The sequence below is a fragment of the Scardinius erythrophthalmus genome (assembly GCF_964197995.2).
Source record: "Scardinius erythrophthalmus genome assembly, chromosome: 12".
Taxonomy (NCBI): domain Eukaryota; kingdom Metazoa; phylum Chordata; class Actinopteri; order Cypriniformes; family Leuciscidae; genus Scardinius; species Scardinius erythrophthalmus.
Genome location: NC_138232.1, coordinates 2,979,126 through 2,997,876, shown reverse-complemented (window position 1 = coordinate 2,997,876; position 18,751 = coordinate 2,979,126).

The following is an 18,751-nucleotide window of genomic DNA, read 5'->3' as shown; positions in this document are numbered from 1 at the left end:
TAGTAAACCACCTGTCATCGATTCTGCGTGTTGATCCTTTATTTCGATCATCACTTTGACTCCCACTTGTAAAATATAAGTGTCATCATGATCCAGTGACATTTTATACACTTTTTTGTTGTTTAGGACACATTCAATTGGTCAAAAGTCACCGTAAAGACATGACATTACAAAATATTTCTATTTCAAATAAACACTGTTCTTTTAAAATTTCTATTCATCAAAAAATCCTGAAAAAAAAATATATATATATATATATATATATATTTAAGAAAAGCTTCCCTTCTCCTTATCCCTCTTCTTTGCTATTTGTTCATCGGAACGTCGTCTCTTTGGTCGTGTGCCAAGAGAATATAATTCTAAGGTTAGTCGTTGTCGTTGTTGGGACATCTCTCCTCTAGCTAACTTCCCTCTTTATACTTGACATCGCTTAGAGCACCTTTAACAAAGCTTATCGACGATTTAAAACATTATCATTCAACGTAATGGCAAATAGGCTTTCCAACTAATGTAAATAAATATTTACATACAGTAGTAAATTTATCTTTCTCACACATGTCCTGCACTGTCCCGCAAAATCACATCTGTCCAGCAACTGGTCCAGTGGGGTCGTGTGGATTATCGTCACGATCGCTGTGTGTGGTTTTTCAAGCGTCAACCGAGCGACACCCATCCACTTCCATCATATGGATTCACAGAGACGGATTACTTTCCTAAAATCTTCGTCTGTGTTCATCTGAAGAAAGAACGTCACACACCATTGGGACGGCATGTGATTAATTCTTACTTGTCAGATTCTTCCTACATACCTGATCCAAAAGGAAATGACTCAACTCAGCTGTTGATTTGGTTTCACATCTGTTCATGACTGATTGTAATCAAATCGTTTTTGTTACTGAAATGTCATTCAGAAATGCAGTTAAAATGTTGCGTGGCTAACTGTTTATTATCTGGATGTTTTAAGACCCCCCTCCAACCTTTTGTTCGGTCTTTCCGTGGGGGGGAATCAAGCTTTAAATAGGCCGTCCAGACCCTCCCAAACACTCCCATACACACCCTTCTCATCCCAGCATGTATTTCTCCATTTTGATTTGACCCGTCGTGACTCCGATAACATGATCCTCTCTATCTATCTAACCATCTCTGAAGCCAATTTCATTTTCCACATGAATATGAAGAGGCTTCGAGGACAAATTACTTAACCAAACGGGTTGTTAAAGACCATAATTACACCACTATCAACATGATTTTCCAGCATCATCACTCAAGGTTGCACATCATGCAGTGTTAAATGATGGCATGTTCACTGTATCTAATATGCTGTCGGTTCATGTCTTTGTGCCTTTTATTCATGGCAGACTGATTCAGATTGAGATTTTATTTGTCAGGTTGCTCTTCCATTGCTTAGAAGATGTTCTCAAACCCATTTAAAGTATCAATTTATATGTTATTGAGATTATGGAAGAGGAATTATCACAAATTAAAAAGTGTGGGCCATTGATTGCACACTTTCTACAAGGATCTCACGGCAGAAACTGAAAAAACTGATGAGATACTCTCTTGTATTGAAATCTTATTATGATAAATGACTGTACGTGTCTTCATGCGTGTCTAGTTTTGAATTTTGAATTTCACCAGAACTTGTCAGTAAACACATGGCAAAGCTCCCAGTCAAGAAGACACAGGTGTAATCCGTGTTGGTTTTGCTGGACAAACACATTGTGGTTTATTTACAGTCACAGCAACAGATGTGCAAGTGCAACCGCTAACAGTGTCTTCATTTAGAATGTTATGAATAATGAAACACTAATGAATAATCCTGCTTAAATATACATGGAAGTTCCCATTCAAGGGAGTTACTTGTGCCGAGTTAATACCTGGCAAACCTCGATGACATCTGCAAAGTTTGGCTTTTATTAAGGCTTTCTTTGAAGATTATTATCTGAAACACACAGAAGCTCTGCTTCAAAACCTCATTATTGGCACACACTGACATGAAGGATCTTCACGTTTCCTTTTCAGAGAAATGCTTTGCAACAATCTCAATGATTATGTTCATCCAAGATGGAGGAAGGACTTGAAGAAATATTGGCATACTTTATTTTTAATTCCATGCAGCAAATAGTTGCATGAAAACAAGCAGATTGAATTAACTGGGTTGAGGAAATCTTTTCCAGTTTTGTGCAATATGCATTGCATGGTCAGTGATGGACTAGATGGTCATATTTTCGCAGTTATACACTTTTTTTTTTTTTTTTTACTCCAGTCTTCAGAGTCACATGATCCTTCAGAAATCATTCTAATATACATTTGCTGCTCAAGAAACATTTATGATTATTATCATTGTTGAAAACGTTTGGGGTAAGTTCTTAAAAATAAAAAAAATAGATTTAATACTTTATATTCAAGTGAAGACACTTATAATGTTATGAATTAATCCTATTTTAAATAAATGTTCTTTTGAACTTTCTAGTCATCAAAGAATACTGGAAAAAATAATCACAGTTTCCACAAAAATATTAAGCAGCAAAAACTTCAACATTGATAATAATTAGAATAACCATATTAATAATTAAGCACCAATAATGATTGGGAACTATCATTTCAGAATGATTTCTGAAGGATCATGTGACACTGAAGACTGGAGTAATGATGCTGAAAATTCAGCTTTGATCACAGGAATAAATTACACTTTACTGTATATTCACATAGAAAACAGTTATTTTAAACTCTAATAATATTTCACAATATTACTGATTTAACTGCATTTTTGATCAAATAAATGCAGCCTTGATGAGTAGAAAATATATATATATATATATATATATTTTAAATCTCAATGATTCCGAGACATTCAGCTTTCGTGAAAATCCAGATGTGTGTCAAGTTGACCTGGAGATTACTGAACTAACTCACTAAGCCAGGTACAAGGAACCAGATCCCGCAGTAAGCAGCATGTGGAAGGCTGTTTTGGAAACTATGAGAGAAAGAAAGAGAGAGATTACAAAAGACAAAGAGAGCGAGGCAATGCGCCTAAAGGCGTAGACCAGTCTTTATGGTTCAGCGAAAGGTAAAACTCATTACTCGTTCTGCCATCTCCAACCAGCTGTCTTGCATGGCTAAAAAAAAAGGTCTCGAGGCCTTCCGCCTTCATACTGATAACACACAAATTTGGGACAGTGATTTAAAGCAGAATAGACTCATGTGCATGATAGGAACCGCTTACAGTTCGATGTCAACACAAATTCAGGTTCATTGATAAATTTCCAGTTTCCAGATGAAAAGTTTATTGATTTAACCTGTTCTCTTTCTTATATTTCACAACACATTTTTAAAGAAACATTTATCAAGATGTTTCACCTAAAAAAAAAAAAAAAAAAAAAATTCTTGAGAAATCTTGAGTTTATTTTTTGTTTTTGTTTTTTGAAATGCAGCAAAAGTATAGTTCTATAAAACTGGACCAATTTTTAACATTTGATCTTTGAAATAAATAAATAAATAAATGTTTGAGAAGGTATTGGAAACTTTTCTGAAACTTGAGAGAAGACATGAATTTTTTTTCTTTCTGTGAAAAAAAATTGGACGTCTCCATTTGTTCTCCAAATGTAAAACACAATTGAGATGATACTTTTGTGATTATGGGCTTAACACAAAATGTCTCCAATTTGTCCATAATAATTCCCATTCATTCATGTCAGTGCAGAGCATCAAGTAAAATCCATTCATTTCGCATTACACTTTCTAATGGGAAGCGCTGAAGTTTCCTCAGAGAACCGCACAGTTTAAATGCACTCATGTGAATACCAAAATTAGCAGTGACTTAAAAGTTGGGCGCTTTTACTTCAAGCTCTCACAATAAACAAAAACAACAAATAACCACTAAAAAATGTCATCTGGTGCAGTAAACATGCCACACTTTGTCTAAAACCTGGAATGAATCTTAGAGACATTAAGTGTTTCCAGTCTAGGGTGAATCATGGCTCAACCACACTCATTTCCTGTATGTGTTTATCTGGGGGGCGTGTTCGCTGTCCGGGCTTGTTTTTAGGGCAAAACTGGATAGAAAGAGGGAGGATGACTGGAGCTGTAGTAACTGAAGGGATAAAAAAAAAAAACAGATTAAAATCGAAACCAATCACAGAGCTTACAGAATGGAATAATTCACACATAAATGAAAATTCCATCATCAATTCCATCACATACATGGAAATGGAATGTCGGTAGCACCTTATTTCAATGGTCCAATTTAGACATTATTAACGTTGCACCTACATGTCAACTAACTCTCATTAGTAGACTATTATAATAAATGCTAACACTTTATTTTTATGACCCTAAGTAACTTTGCAACTACATCACAACTTATTTTATCAGGTTATTCTTTATTTTGACGGTCCACTTAATATATCCTACAAACTTAACTTTGCAATTACATGTCAACTTGCATGTCAACTTTATTGTTTTGGTTCGGGTTAGTAGAATAGGTTGATGTGCATTTGCAAAATTACTTGCAGTCAGTCGAATGTCTGTTGGGGAGCATCAAATTAACAGATATTAAGCAGTCTATTAATACTCTAATGACTGCTAGTTGACATGTAGTTGCAAAGTTACTTATAGTAAGTAGAACGTCGAAATAAAATGTTGCCAAAAATCGCCATAAAACGTATGGCAAAGTAACTCATTTGACATTCAAAGTAAATTATTAAATGACAGAACTCTATTTTTGGGGTGAACTGTATCTAAATATATATATATATAAAAAAAAACTGCTATTCGGTGCAGGCCAGAATCAGTTGATTTTCCAAAATGTCACATTTTCGTTCAGATGGAGAACTTGATTACATACTAAACAATCCCCATCTTGGTCAGTGCCAATCTTGTGGAGTACCAAGCAAGGCTCGACCAAATTGGATATTTTTCAAACCACACTGTCCATACATAAAACAAGTAAATGCAAAGTATATTTATAGGCAGTGGAAAATAACTTTCGAATAGATTCAGCATGAACGATGCCATAACCGTGTTTGCTTGAGGTGAACTATACCATACATTTACTCTGTTTACTCTGGCTTTGTTTGTCTTTTGTTTAGGTGCTGTTTGACGTTGTATCAGACCACATTCCAGGGTAAAGATTTCTGGCAGAAGGACTTCATGCTGTTGAAATGTGTCCATGCCACCTTGTCAGATGGTTCCTGTCTTTAAATAACAATGAGAATGAAGAGAAAGCGCAAATCCTTTATCAGATCTATCAGAATAATAATCCATACACACCTTTCGTTTTCTCTGTGTGTGTGTGTGTGTGTGTGTGTGTGTGTGGATGAGGGTGATATTGTTGTTTATACTTCACCCAGAAGGATGATTCTGTGATAATTTACTCACTCTCATGTCCTTTCTTTGTTAAAAAAAAGATATTTTAAGAATCTCCAAACTGCTATTTTCCATAAATAAAAATAATAATAATAATGATGATAATAGAAATAGTCATCATAATAATAGTATCCTTAAAGGGGACATGTCATAAAAATCTGACTTTGTCCGTGTTTAAAGGTGGTATCAGTGATTTCAGGCCCAAAAATATTTTTATCACATTCATCTAATCTTTCCTAATGATCCGCTAGCTGCCCGCCCCATAACCAATCACCGACAGGGGGAGGGTGTTGTGAGGTTTTGAGCCAGCTTTTTCTTCAGCTCTGACTTTGCGTGCAGCCGTGCACGAGCACAAAACCTCACAACACCCTCCCCCTGTCGGTGATTGGTTGGAACACTATTTGTTTTGGTTTTGAGTGTTTGGCTAAACCATTTGTTTTTGTGTGCAGATCTCAGAGCCTAGGCTGCCTACAGAGACGCGTTTTTTTGACGGCATGCTTATGGGGCGGGCAGCTAGCGGATCGTTAGGAAAAAAAAATAAAATTATTTTTGGGCCTGAAATCACTGATACCACCTTTAAGTGCTAGAATCGGATCCCCGGTGCATCTACCGACCCAGAAATCATGAACAGTGAAACCCAGTAACTTAGTTTTGGTAAGCCTTTCTCTGCAAGCATGTCAAAAAATAAGCTGATCGTATTTCGCTCCCCTTTGTAGAAAGGGGATCTTATTATAATATTACCGGCCCTTAAGGTCCTTGCACAATGAGTCCGAAATTTTTGCATGCGTTTTATCATATTCGTCATTCAATGGCTCTGAATTGTCAAAACATCATTCAAAATTCTTGCTATGGATGCTTATTTTTTTATGATGGACGTAAGTTTCGGAGGCAGTGTGTAAGTGTGATTGACATAAAGTGAGGTCGTATTTATTTTTTAACTTGCGAACATTTCGGACGCGAATTTTGGACTCACGCCGCCTTCACACTGGCAGTTGAAATCAGCTCCGTAATACGCAATACGCCCCCAGCGGATGTCGTACACAACGGTGAAAAGCGTCGGAAGCACTGATCTATATAGAATCACATTATATATATATATACTAAACTTGGGACACGTATAGATAGATATATATATATGTCATTATATAGATCAGTGGGCGGAAGCCTCGGAAGCGAGTATATTTAAATATTGAATTATTTAATTGTATTAACTGCCCTAATAACGTTAAAACATCATGAAAATAAAAAAATGACATGACAACTAATCGTTATAAAATCATTATTTATTTTATTAAAAGTTAAGAATCCAGGTTTGTTTATCAGTACCATAGCAACGCTAACTTCCGTTGGGATTTTCGGATAGAAACCGTCCGTAGCCTTTCGCAAGAGTTCAATTTTTTGAACGCATCCGGATGGCCAACGAACGGACACGATTTTTTTCGCACCGCACTCGTTCGCACCTGGTTCGGACCCATTCGCATGCGGTCTGCGAATCTCCATAGGAAATGAATGACTTCCGGTCGTTTCGCTGCCGTATCGGAGCTGATTTCAACTGCCAGTGTGAAGGCGGCGTCAGTGTACAAGGACCTTAAATCTGCACGTTTACCCGCGGCGCCGCCATTTCGTTTTCATAAGCGACAACAGTCACCAGTTCTAATGCAATGGCAAAAGTTCGAGCAAAGCATGTTAACTGTTCTTCGTTGCTGCATAGAGAGCACTGAACACTATTTGACCAAAACATGTCACATCTGTCTTATTAAGACCTCAGGGAACTATGTCAACTGTGTAAAAGTTAAACATGATGGCACATGCAAGTTGATGAGATGAATCAATGACTCCACAACAACTAGCCAACATAAATGCATCCACTAACCATTCAGTCCAGATGTGTCTAAAAGTTAAACTCTTCCTTGGTCTCTCTGTAAGGCTGCACTATGGGATCAAATTCCCGCCAAATATATAGCGGTCGCGTATAAAATAATTATAAGCGTGAATCAAAAATTTAAAAACACATGTAAAAATATATTGCACAAACTGAAAAAAAGAATGCAAAATGATCAGAATGGCAAACAACGTGGTCACGGATCAAAATATAATAAGCGTGAATAAAGAAATAACAAGCATGAATAAAAACTTTAAACACATTAAAAGTTATTTTGCACAAAACTTAAACTTATGGTCATGCTTTGTTAAAAAGTATGGTTTTATTACTGTGTACTTTGTGCTTTCTTGCATTTTCTGCTCATATTTTACTCTTTTGTACGCTTGTGATGTTTTTCTCTTCGCTCTTCTTTCTATGTTCTGCGCTTGCTCTTCCAAATGTTGCAGTTCGAGTTTCATGTAAATTAGGGCGGGCTTAAGCGTCACCATTGGTCCACTAGTTCTAGATTGACAGATACTCCTCTAGCCAATCAATCGAAGAGGGGAGTTGACGTCACACCAATGCGACTCGTGGTACAAGCTGTTTATGTTTGTACAATTTCTTCAATTCCATTATAATATACTAAAATGTTATTTTTCTAATACTTCTACATACTGTTCAATTTCTTATTTGTGCTTTGATATGTGCATTTATTAAATTAATTATTTTCGCTTGGCATACCAGCGTGATTGCGTCACCGCCATAGACTGTAAAAAAATAGGTCACCGCACACTTCAGTAGGTGGTGCGCGCCCGTGAAGCACTTCATTCTGAGTAAATATAACAACAAAGAAGCACTGCTGCACTCTCTTTTATTTCATTTTTCTTTAATCATTATACTCCTTTTCAGGAGTGCTACACTTACAAGGGAAGACGGCAGTTCAATTTAACTTTACAAAGACTTTCAAGCAGTAAAGCTATCTGAACTCTGGACATAAATAATTATATTCATTTTTTTTGAGATACATGAGAATGTTAATGTGCACACTGGTAATTGGTGTTAAACAATATTACTTGGCTCATGATGTCAATATGCTAAGGCTGCTGTAAGTAAAACATCCTGCAATTATGAAACACTACAATTCGTTGCAAAAACGAAGTTAAAAACGGCCATTGTCTGAAGACTTTAGGACTTTGACCTTTCGCCGCTACGCATTGCCTACCTTTTTTTATTAACCTCGCCAAATTTGACAAGATTATTGAAAATGATTGTGTTACAGAGAAGATAGAGAAACCAGTTGAATTTAATACAGTGATTTATTACAAACTTACTGTGTTTACTTACATAGCTACATAATTGCATATTACTTTAGAATTAATGTTTTAAATATAGCTTAAAATTTGAATACAGTAACATCTCCATCAGCGATAGGTAACGCTGTTTCTAGAGTGCCGCTGTCCTGCAGAGTTTAGCGTCAACTCCGATTAAAAACCTCACCTGTCTTAAATATCCTAAAGACGATGATTAGCTGGTTCAGGTGTGTTTGATTAGGGTTGGAGGAGCTAAACTCTGCACCCAGAACCGACATTACACATCCTTGTTATTGATTAAATATGAAAGTAAAACGGCCAGTAGGTGGTGGCTGCTCGGAGAAGATCGACGCTCGCGGTGCCAGGTCAAGTGCATTAGAGGTGAATGATGGATCATCAGACAGGCATAACTGTAACAGGTCGTTGTTAGGATGACGAATTTAACTATACCATATTGCCAGGTATACGTATACCGGCAACAGTTTGAGTTGCAGGCACACATGCAGTTTAAAGGTGTCCTGTTGATGGTCGTCTTCCCCTGTATAACAAGTAAGCATCAGTAGCCACGAGTCGCATTGGTGTGACGTCAACTCCCCTCTTCGATTGATTGGCTAGAGGAGTATCTGTCAATCTAGAACTAGTGGACCAATGGTGACGCTTAAGCCCGCCCTAATTTACATGAAACTCGAACTGCAACATTTGGAAGAGCAAGCGCAGAACATAGAAAGAAGAGCGAAGAGAAAAACATCACAAGCGTACAAAAGAGTAAAATATGAGCAGAAAATGCAAGAAAGCACAAAGTACACAGTAATAAAACCATACTTTTTAACAAAGCATGACCATAAGTTTAAGTTTTGTGCAAAATAACTTTTAATGTGTTTAAAGTTTTTATTCATGCTTGTTATTTCTTTATTCACGCTTATTATAGTTTGATCCGTGACCACGTTGTTTGCTATTCTGATCATTTTGCATTCTTTTTTTCAGTTTGTGCAGTATATTTTTACATGTGTTTTTAAATTTTTGATTCACGCTTATTATTTTTTTATACGCGACCGCTATATATTTGGCGGGAATTTGATCCCATACTGCACTCGCTACTGTTGGTTATTTCTGAGATTTTGGATGAGGCGGAGCAGCGGCTCATTTGCATTTAAAGGGACACACACAAAAACTTGACAAGCTATAATAAATGATCGTTAGCTGAAATTTCACAGACACATTCTGGGGACACCATAGATTTATTTTACATCTTGTGAAAAGGGACATAATATGTCACCTTTAAATAAATAAATACTCAATCTGCATGATTTTCTTTTTAACATGAACAACACAGTTTAGTATTTTTATGACTCTTAAAACTGCTATTTTCTATGAAGCAAAATAATAATAATAATAGTCATCATCATCATCATCATCATAATAATATTCTTAAATATAAATAAATGAATAAATAAATAAGCCTTATGGTTTTTCTTAAAAAAAAACAGTCTAATATTTTGAAAAAATCATCAAACTGCCATTTTCTATAAAGTAAAATAATAATAATCATCATCCTCATAATTATATTCTTAAATACAAATATATAATCTGCAGGATTTACTATCGGAAAGATATTTTGAAAATTTTACAAACTGCTATTTACTATAAGCCTTAGTCCATAAGGCTTGTGAACTAGATTTTAAGTCAGGAGCATCACTGACAAAACCAGGCGAATTGAATTGAATTGAACTGAACGTCTCGGTTACGTATGGTAACCCTCGTTCCCTGAAGGAGGGAACGGAGACGCTACATCGAACGTGACCGACTGAAAGGGAACTGACTTGAATCAGAGCTACAATGGGCTTTCATTGTATAGAAAAGAGCCCTTTAATCCACAGAAAAAAAGAAAACATGAGGGAGGGTAAATGATGAAATCATTTTCATTTTTGGGTGAACATCCTTTAAAACAAATGCATTAGACAGAGCGAATAGACTAAACATCTGGGAAGCCAGTATTTGTGGTTAATTGACCACCTCTCAAACCAAAATGTTCTGAAATGTAACTCCTTATAAAATTCTGTATTGCACCGGGATGGAGAGAAAGAGAAATAGAGGAACTTTATAACTTTATAATGGAGTAGACTGGCACACTGCAGGTTTGTGCTCACTTGTTTCACGTTCAGCATCGACCAGCATGCACCTGTCCGACCTCCACAAGAATCTGCCGACACACACACTTCAGGAGATAGACATGGACAGTAACAAAACAAACACACACAGATACAGATACAGATACAGATAAGATGAGCAGATGATAAAGATAATGTAAACCAAGAAAAAAAGAAAAGAAAAAAAACGTTATCTCTAGTTTGAAATGTTCAGCAGTGTTTTCAGATTTGACAAGATATTTTTAGATTTGTTATGAGCTGCTATTCACATTATTACTGTATCAGGGCCGAATGACTTTAGCTAAGTCAAAAATGGTTGATCTGAAGTAGATAGATAGATAGATAGATAGATAGATAGATAGATAGATAGATAGATAGATAGATAGATAGATAGATAGATAGATAGATAGATAGATAGATAGATAGATAGATAGATAGATAGATAGATAGATAGATAGATAGATAGATAGATAGATAGATAGATAGATAGATAGACAGATAGATAGACTGATAGATTGATAGATTCATAGATAGATTGATAGACTGATAGACTGATGTAAATGAAACATAAATAAAAAGCTCCATTAAGTGTCCCAAACTCTGAAAGAGCAACCAGTTTATAAATCACCTTCCACTTTCGTTGAATGAAAAACAGATGCTCAGATGTTCTACTTTCTTCATTCATGTTCCACAGAAAAAGGAAGTCGTATGTGACTGGAACGACATGAGGGTGAGTAAATGATGACAAATCTGTAATTTTTTATTTTTTTTGGAGAATTATTTCATTATCGTTGCAATCTTCAAAGCAAACGTGTTGAAAACATTCCTCATTCTCCTCGTTGAGCAACGAGTCGTCAAATCATTCTCTCCTTTTGTGTGTCGCTGTCACAGCAGCTCTGTCTAAAGTTGATCTGGAAGACAGTTGCTATGAATATAACAGCTACTGTGGTGAAGAGAGGCCAGAAAAGCCGGTTTGGAAAAGTGTGGGTCCCTCCCAATGCATCTTTCTCAGGTATGTGTGTGTGTTTTCTCTTTATCACAAATAAATTAGAACTCGATTCCTTTCATGTTGTGATGGTTTCTCATTGTCTTGGGTGTGAGAAAAAAAATCAAACTGTACAGATGCAATGAGTCACTCATTGAGAGGCATTGTGGGCAGGGAAGCAAACACAAGAACAAGGTGTGCTGGTTTTTGGCAGATGTTTCAGCTTACGGAACAGATCAGCTATTGGGAAATCACATTTCTGGGTGGTGGTGACAAACTCTGAGGAAAGACAGATGGTTATTTATGATTTCCAGTCAACAGTTGGAGGGACAATATTCCGCTATTACTTGTAGTTGTCTTCAACGTTGCATTTCAAAATATTGTTGTCTTGTTTTCCAGTACTACTCGTTTTAATTAATAGTAAGTCAAGTCACCTTTATTTATAACGATTTTTACAATGCAGGTGGTTTCAAAGCAGCTGATAAAAGGAAAATAATCCAACAAAGATTGTTTCTGCTGCACAGCAGACCTAGAAGAAAATAGCGTCAGTAGCTTAAGTAAGTTCAATGATGGTTGTTGTAAAAAACGTATAATTGAAGATTAAGTCTCTCTAAACCCCTCCTTTCCATGAGACTGCTCTGCTCTGATTGGTCAGATGCCCTAGTCTGTTGTGATTGGTCGACAGCTTACAGCGTGTATGGAAACTAAATGTCCATTACCATATCTGGTAATACAGCTAAAGTGTTTGAGGGCGGGGCAAAGTTGTTTGCGGGCAGCCAATGGAGACTGTAGGCTGGGATTATACAAATGTGTTACATTGTTACGCAGGATTGTAACAGGAAGTGAGACTGGAATCACTGACGCCTTGTTTCGGGAGTTCAGAATCTATTCTTTCTTTTAGGAGACAATAACTTTATTTGTCGTGCACTTTGATATTTAAAACTTTGCAGACCTTTTACCTTCACAAACAACTATTACACACTGCATGAAAGGTAATATTCGAAAAAGCATAATATTAAGGCATCATATGTGTTTTCCTGATGCGAAGGCTTTTCCAAAGATGTGGACAACTTAATTATCCTGTCTCCTAGGATTTTCATTTTAATAAAATTTAAGCCGATGTCCACATGCAATTCTTGCAGAAAAGGAAATGATCACAATTAAAAAATGTATATATATACATGTATATATATATATATATATATTAAATCTCACGGATTAGTTTTTTTCTGAGAAGATTCATGCCACATGGATGATAAAACAGGCGGTAACTGCATTGCACCGCCATGAAAACCACCCACATCACCCTATATTGTTGTAATATAGTTTTGTATGGGCAAAAAAAAAATCTGAAAATGTACAAATCGAGTTCTCACATTATTATGTTTATGTCTTGTGAAGCAGCAGAAGTATGCAGCCGTGAGAGAGTTCCAGTCTAAACGTGTCAAGCTGTGACATGTTTTGCTGAATTCACACAGTACATGTAATAAGGCGAGAAGTGTAACCCTTTACACGCAGTATGAGAGAAGAAAAGCCCTTAATTCCACTTAATCAACTGAAAGGATTTACAGAACGAGAGAATACAAATGTTACCGGATGTTTCCAAAATAAGAAGCATTAGGTGAGATGTTAATCAAGGACAGGCTGAAGATTTTACAAACACTCTGAAATGAAACATGCCACTTCTTGGGGGTTTTCCCCCTTGTTCTTTCTTTCTCTTTTTCTTCTCCCGTCATGGTCTGCTGTATTTATTTATGGTTAGTTAGTAAGTAAAGGCTCACTTCATAAATCCAAATGCACTCATTGACCTCTCAGTGTTAGCCTTCTATCAAGAAGACATGCAACAACCAGGCCTAATTTCAGATAAAGACTTTTATGTGCGTAAAGATGGATGTTATCCAGAGGTTTAAAAGACTTTTATATTCAGGTCAAAACAAGACAAGATACTTAGGCACTTAGTAATGATTCAACCCAGATTGACGAAACATTATAAGCATTACAACATTACATGTGATCTGCTCTTGACATTAGGACACTGTTCTGCATCTGCATTCACAAAGTTTTGTGTCTCGTTCACACTGATTCATTCTAGTTGGCATCTATTCTGCTGGTTACACGAATGTGTCGTATTGGTGGGATGCCAACTGAGCATATCTAGGGTTGTTCAACTTTGCATGCTTTTATGTTTAGAGGTTTGAATTTTATTACTTCAACTTTCCCACTTTTTGTTTTACGGAGGTCACATTAAAATGTTTCATCTTTACTTTTGCTATTTATACTTGAGGGAATCATACATTTTACACAAAATATTGAAATAGTTTATGTTTCAGTCTTATTTAGATATTTAATAATGAATATATATTAAGATATATTCATCCCCCATTTTCAATCTTAAAATTTGTAAATCCACCATAAAAATATGGATCGATATGTATGTAATGTAATAAATATATATATATATATATTACATTATTATTATTGTAGTTATCTACTGTAAATAAGACTGAACTAACCATAAACTATTTTATTTTGCTAAATTTATTATATTTTAAAATACATTTCTGTACTTTCCCTCAGTTATAGCGTCACTGTCTCCACAACCAGCAATTTTGCCCCAAGTAATGTTTTATGTTAGTATATTGTTTACCAAGGCGACGTCATTGAAAAGCTTGAGATGAAATATGAGACATGTGACATTCAGAAAGTAAATATCATTGGTGAACACAATATTGTTATTGTGCAATAGCAAATTATGGTATTTAAGTGTAAAAATAGTAGTGTGTGGATTTCAGATGCATAGCTATGACATTAGTTTATGAAAAATGTCTATTTCCTCCACAGAACGTGTCAAATTAAATTACTAGTTACAGTGTGGAAAGAGTGTTCTAAGTGTTAATGTAAGTCCTGAAAGTCAACTGTAGGTGAAACATTCAGCTATTTAAGTATTTGTTAGTATTTGTTAAGTATTTGATTTATATAATGTTTGCACACACAAAAATAATTTCCTAAAAAAGTACACTTTCCAGATGATGCATTCTTTCGCAGATGTTGCTCTAAATGATCAAATACCTGCGATGTTTCATGAACCCAAGTGCACTCATTCACTCATTGACATCAGTCCAATCACTACTTTTATTTTCACTTCAGTTTGTTGTTGATTCAGCCTGTTTATTTGAGACATTCCTCCGTCTAGACTCGACAGTATCATTGTGTTGTGGATGATCTGCGTGTTCTCACTGACAGAGGCTGTTCTGAGTGCTCGATCACACAGATCTGAGGTCAGAGGCAGTTGAACCACAAGCGTGTGGAGGTGATCTCCTCGATTCGGGCTCTTTGTGTTGGTCTGTGTATCTGTGTGTGTGTCTGGGGGTCGAAGCGAAGGAAGACGATGAAAGAGGCAAAGCAAGGCCGAGGGTGGGAGAGGAGCTGCATGTAAACATCCTGCGGGCAACGGGACTCATCCTGGGAAATATTTGTCTTTGCTGGTAACGCAGAGAGGCAGCCAAAGCCTTCAACTGGCCCTCAGCTATTCCCAGAAAATCTTGGGGGACGAAGGGTGGAAAAAGAGAGAGTGAGAGTGAGAGAGAGAGAGAGTTCAGTGATGGGTAAATGGCAAAGATGTCATTTACAGTGAGAACGTGTTTTTTGCCATGGATGATTTTGTCTCCACCACTTTATGTCACCAAAAACAAAAGTGTTTTGTCTTGTGGCATTGGCATATTTTTTCTGTCAAGCTTAAACAAGTTAAAAAACCAAGACAAAATTCACTTCCACATACTACCGGTTTGGGGTCGGTAAGATTTTTTTGTTTTTGAAAGTGGCGTATGCTCACCAAGACATTAATTTGGTAAAAAAAAAAGTACATTTTCTGTTGTAATATATTTTAAAGTGTAATTTATTCCCGTGATCAAAGCTGAATTTGCAGCATCATTACTCCAGTCTTCAGTGTCACATGATCCTTCAGAAATCATTCTAATATGAGGACTTGATAACATTTCTGATTATTATCAGTGTTGAAAACAGTTTTGCCACTTCAGATTTCTGTGGAAAATGCAAAAAAAAAATTTTTTTCAGGATTCTTTGATGAATAGAAAGTTAGAATGAAAAGCTTTTATTTGATGAAGAAAAAAAAAAACTTTTGCGCCATTATTTATAAAACAATTTTGTTACATTTTATATACAATTGTATATATATATATATATGTGTGTGTGTGTGTGTTATATAATTATAAAATCTTTACTTTCACTTTTGATCAATTTAATACATTCTTGCTGAATATAAGTATGAATTTTAAAAATTCTTACAGACATTGAAATGTATATATTCAACATATCTATTTTTTATCATGTTTAAAAAGATATTGTAATTATTTATTAAATATTGTATTTTTTCAGTCATTTAAATTAAAGCACTTGATTTGTTCAAAAAAGCTTCAAGATCATTTAAAGATCAATTTATTACATTAAAACAGTAAAACATTAGGTCTGATATTGTGCCTCAATCTCAAGTTGGTGTGATATAATAGAAGTCTATTAGCATATGGGAAGTTCCAACTATTGAAAATGCACATTATATCAATTACAATATGTGGCATATTACCATAATACTTTACACCCATGGTGGACCCGTTTCACATTTCTGGGGTTCTCAGAGCTGGAAGTCATCATATTAATTGAGTAATACAGCGGTGAACAGAAACTACAAAAAATATATAATTATTGCCTTCCCATTTGCTCCAATAGCAAAATAAATAAATCGATAGCATTTCTGACTTTATAAAAGATGGAAAAATTATTGAGAGATTGATTATGTTGGTCAGAAGAGAGAAAGATGGCAATTTTTCTTAAATGTAATGCCAAGGTAATATACATTTATATTTTTCAAATCAAAATCTGATGTTGATGTCAAGGGTGAAAAGGGTCTGTTCTCCCACCACCGTTTTTTAAAACAAAGTGACGCCCGTGGCAAAGGTCTGAAGACGTTGAGAGGAAGAGAGGAAGAGAGGAAGATGGATGCAGACAGCCAGTGTTGGCGTGTCCCGAGGGCAGGCGTTCGGGCGCGAGGGAGGATTGGCATCACGAGTGTTAGAGCTTCTGGAGGTGGACAACACGACCTGCAGCTCTCAGCTGAAGAACACTGCAGTTCTCTGAGATCTCATCTGACACGGCACGCTTCTCAAGGCGGATACTCACAAACGCAGAAGGAAACCATCACATCTTGTAGCTCTCGCAGACTGTACACGAGGATATCTCACACACATTCAGCTGCACAAGATTCTCATTATTGAGATGAACATAATAAACTGTGACACAGAGGAGCATGTCTTTATTCCTCGTGCACCGGTATGCATGTCTGAAGGCACAAGGCCTGTGGCGCAACTGTTTCTTACACTGATCAAATGACACAATGCATTCATATTAAACACAGTGAGATCATCTCAGAAGATCTGCATAATGATGCTCATGTTTGGTGATCTTGCGCTTTATCTATATCTATGCACGCTTGTCATCGGGCAATGTGGGTTTGTCAATATACAGAGGCCAGCGAGGCTGATAAAATGGCGATATTAAACAATTTGATAGTAATTTGTATTTTGAACAGTATTTGTGTTTATAAAATACAAAAAAATTGCATTACCCATATCCACATCATAATATTTTGCTGCTGATATTCATACTATTATGGCGCTTTATTTTTAGATTTTCAGGTTATTTTAAGTTTTGGTAATTTTATGTGCTTTTGTCATATTTTTCAAGTTTAAATGTTACACCTATTGTATTTATTTTAATGAAAGAAATGTTAATAGTTTTAGTTTAAGTCAATGATAACACTACTGTGGTCTAATACTAAACTCTGAATGTGTGCTTGTGTGTAGATCTCTCACAGTATTGCTGCGGTCAGTGTGTTTGAGTGGCACACTGCATATGGTCAGACACAAGCGGTCACAGGCTTCAGTTCCCATCGGTTTGGTGGACAGTAGAATACATTTCAGCATAACAGAGACTGGAGGGAATGTCCTGCAAATACTGTCTGAGAGGGGCTTACATACTCATACTGTACTTAGTATACAGTAGTCACTATATTAATCACTATAGCGATTTTTATTTTATTTTAAAATTACAAAATGTTTTCTAAAGTATGGGCCCATTTTGACTGCTAAGTGTGTGTGTGTGTGTGTGTGTGTGTGTGTGTGTGTGTGTGTGTGTGAAATCAAGCAATTAGATTCAGTTCTTAATGTTTTTTATTTTTTTTTATTTTTTATAGTTTGTCCCAAAATATTGTCCTTAATTTGTGTTATAATCAACACGTTTCTTGTGATCATTTGCAGTTCATTCTTTGGAAATATTTTTCAACTGAATAGCAACGGCCTGAGTGACAACCACTCACAGAGATTATTGCACAAGCAAATATTATTCAGTTTTATTAGGAGAATGTAAAAATCTAGTTGTAACTTCTCTGCCGTTCAAGCCAGTTTGAGATAATGCTAATGTCAGAGAGTTTAAGAGAGACGTGTTTAAACACGCAGGGTTTTACTGGAGGTAAAGTGACAGAATGGAACACACACACACACACACACACACACACACACACACACACACACACACACACACACACACACACACACACACACACACACACACACACACACACACACACACCTTTTCTGATTTATTGCAACAAGTCTGTGTTGGTTTCTTTACTCAGTGCTGACTAGTTTATTTAGTCTATTTTTACTTTCTCATAATCATATGTATCTTTTACAGTACAGAGCATGGATTGATTGCCTTTTAAGGAGGCATACCAAGCCAATTTTTCACAATTTGTTTCCTCTAATTGTTCTCATCTGTAGCGCAGGGACAGTTTTTGTAATAGTGCATGTAATGACAACGCCCCGATTCATATATGTAACAGAAGGAAATGTCATATAACTGAATCTCATAGACATAGATACAGTAGAAAGTCTCATTGCTTGCTTGGGATCCCGAACTGGGTGTTAAATAACACAAGTAACACAAAAGCACTTCTGTTACAGACATGGCAAGTGTAACTGCTTATATTTACATAATGATTATGTTGTGT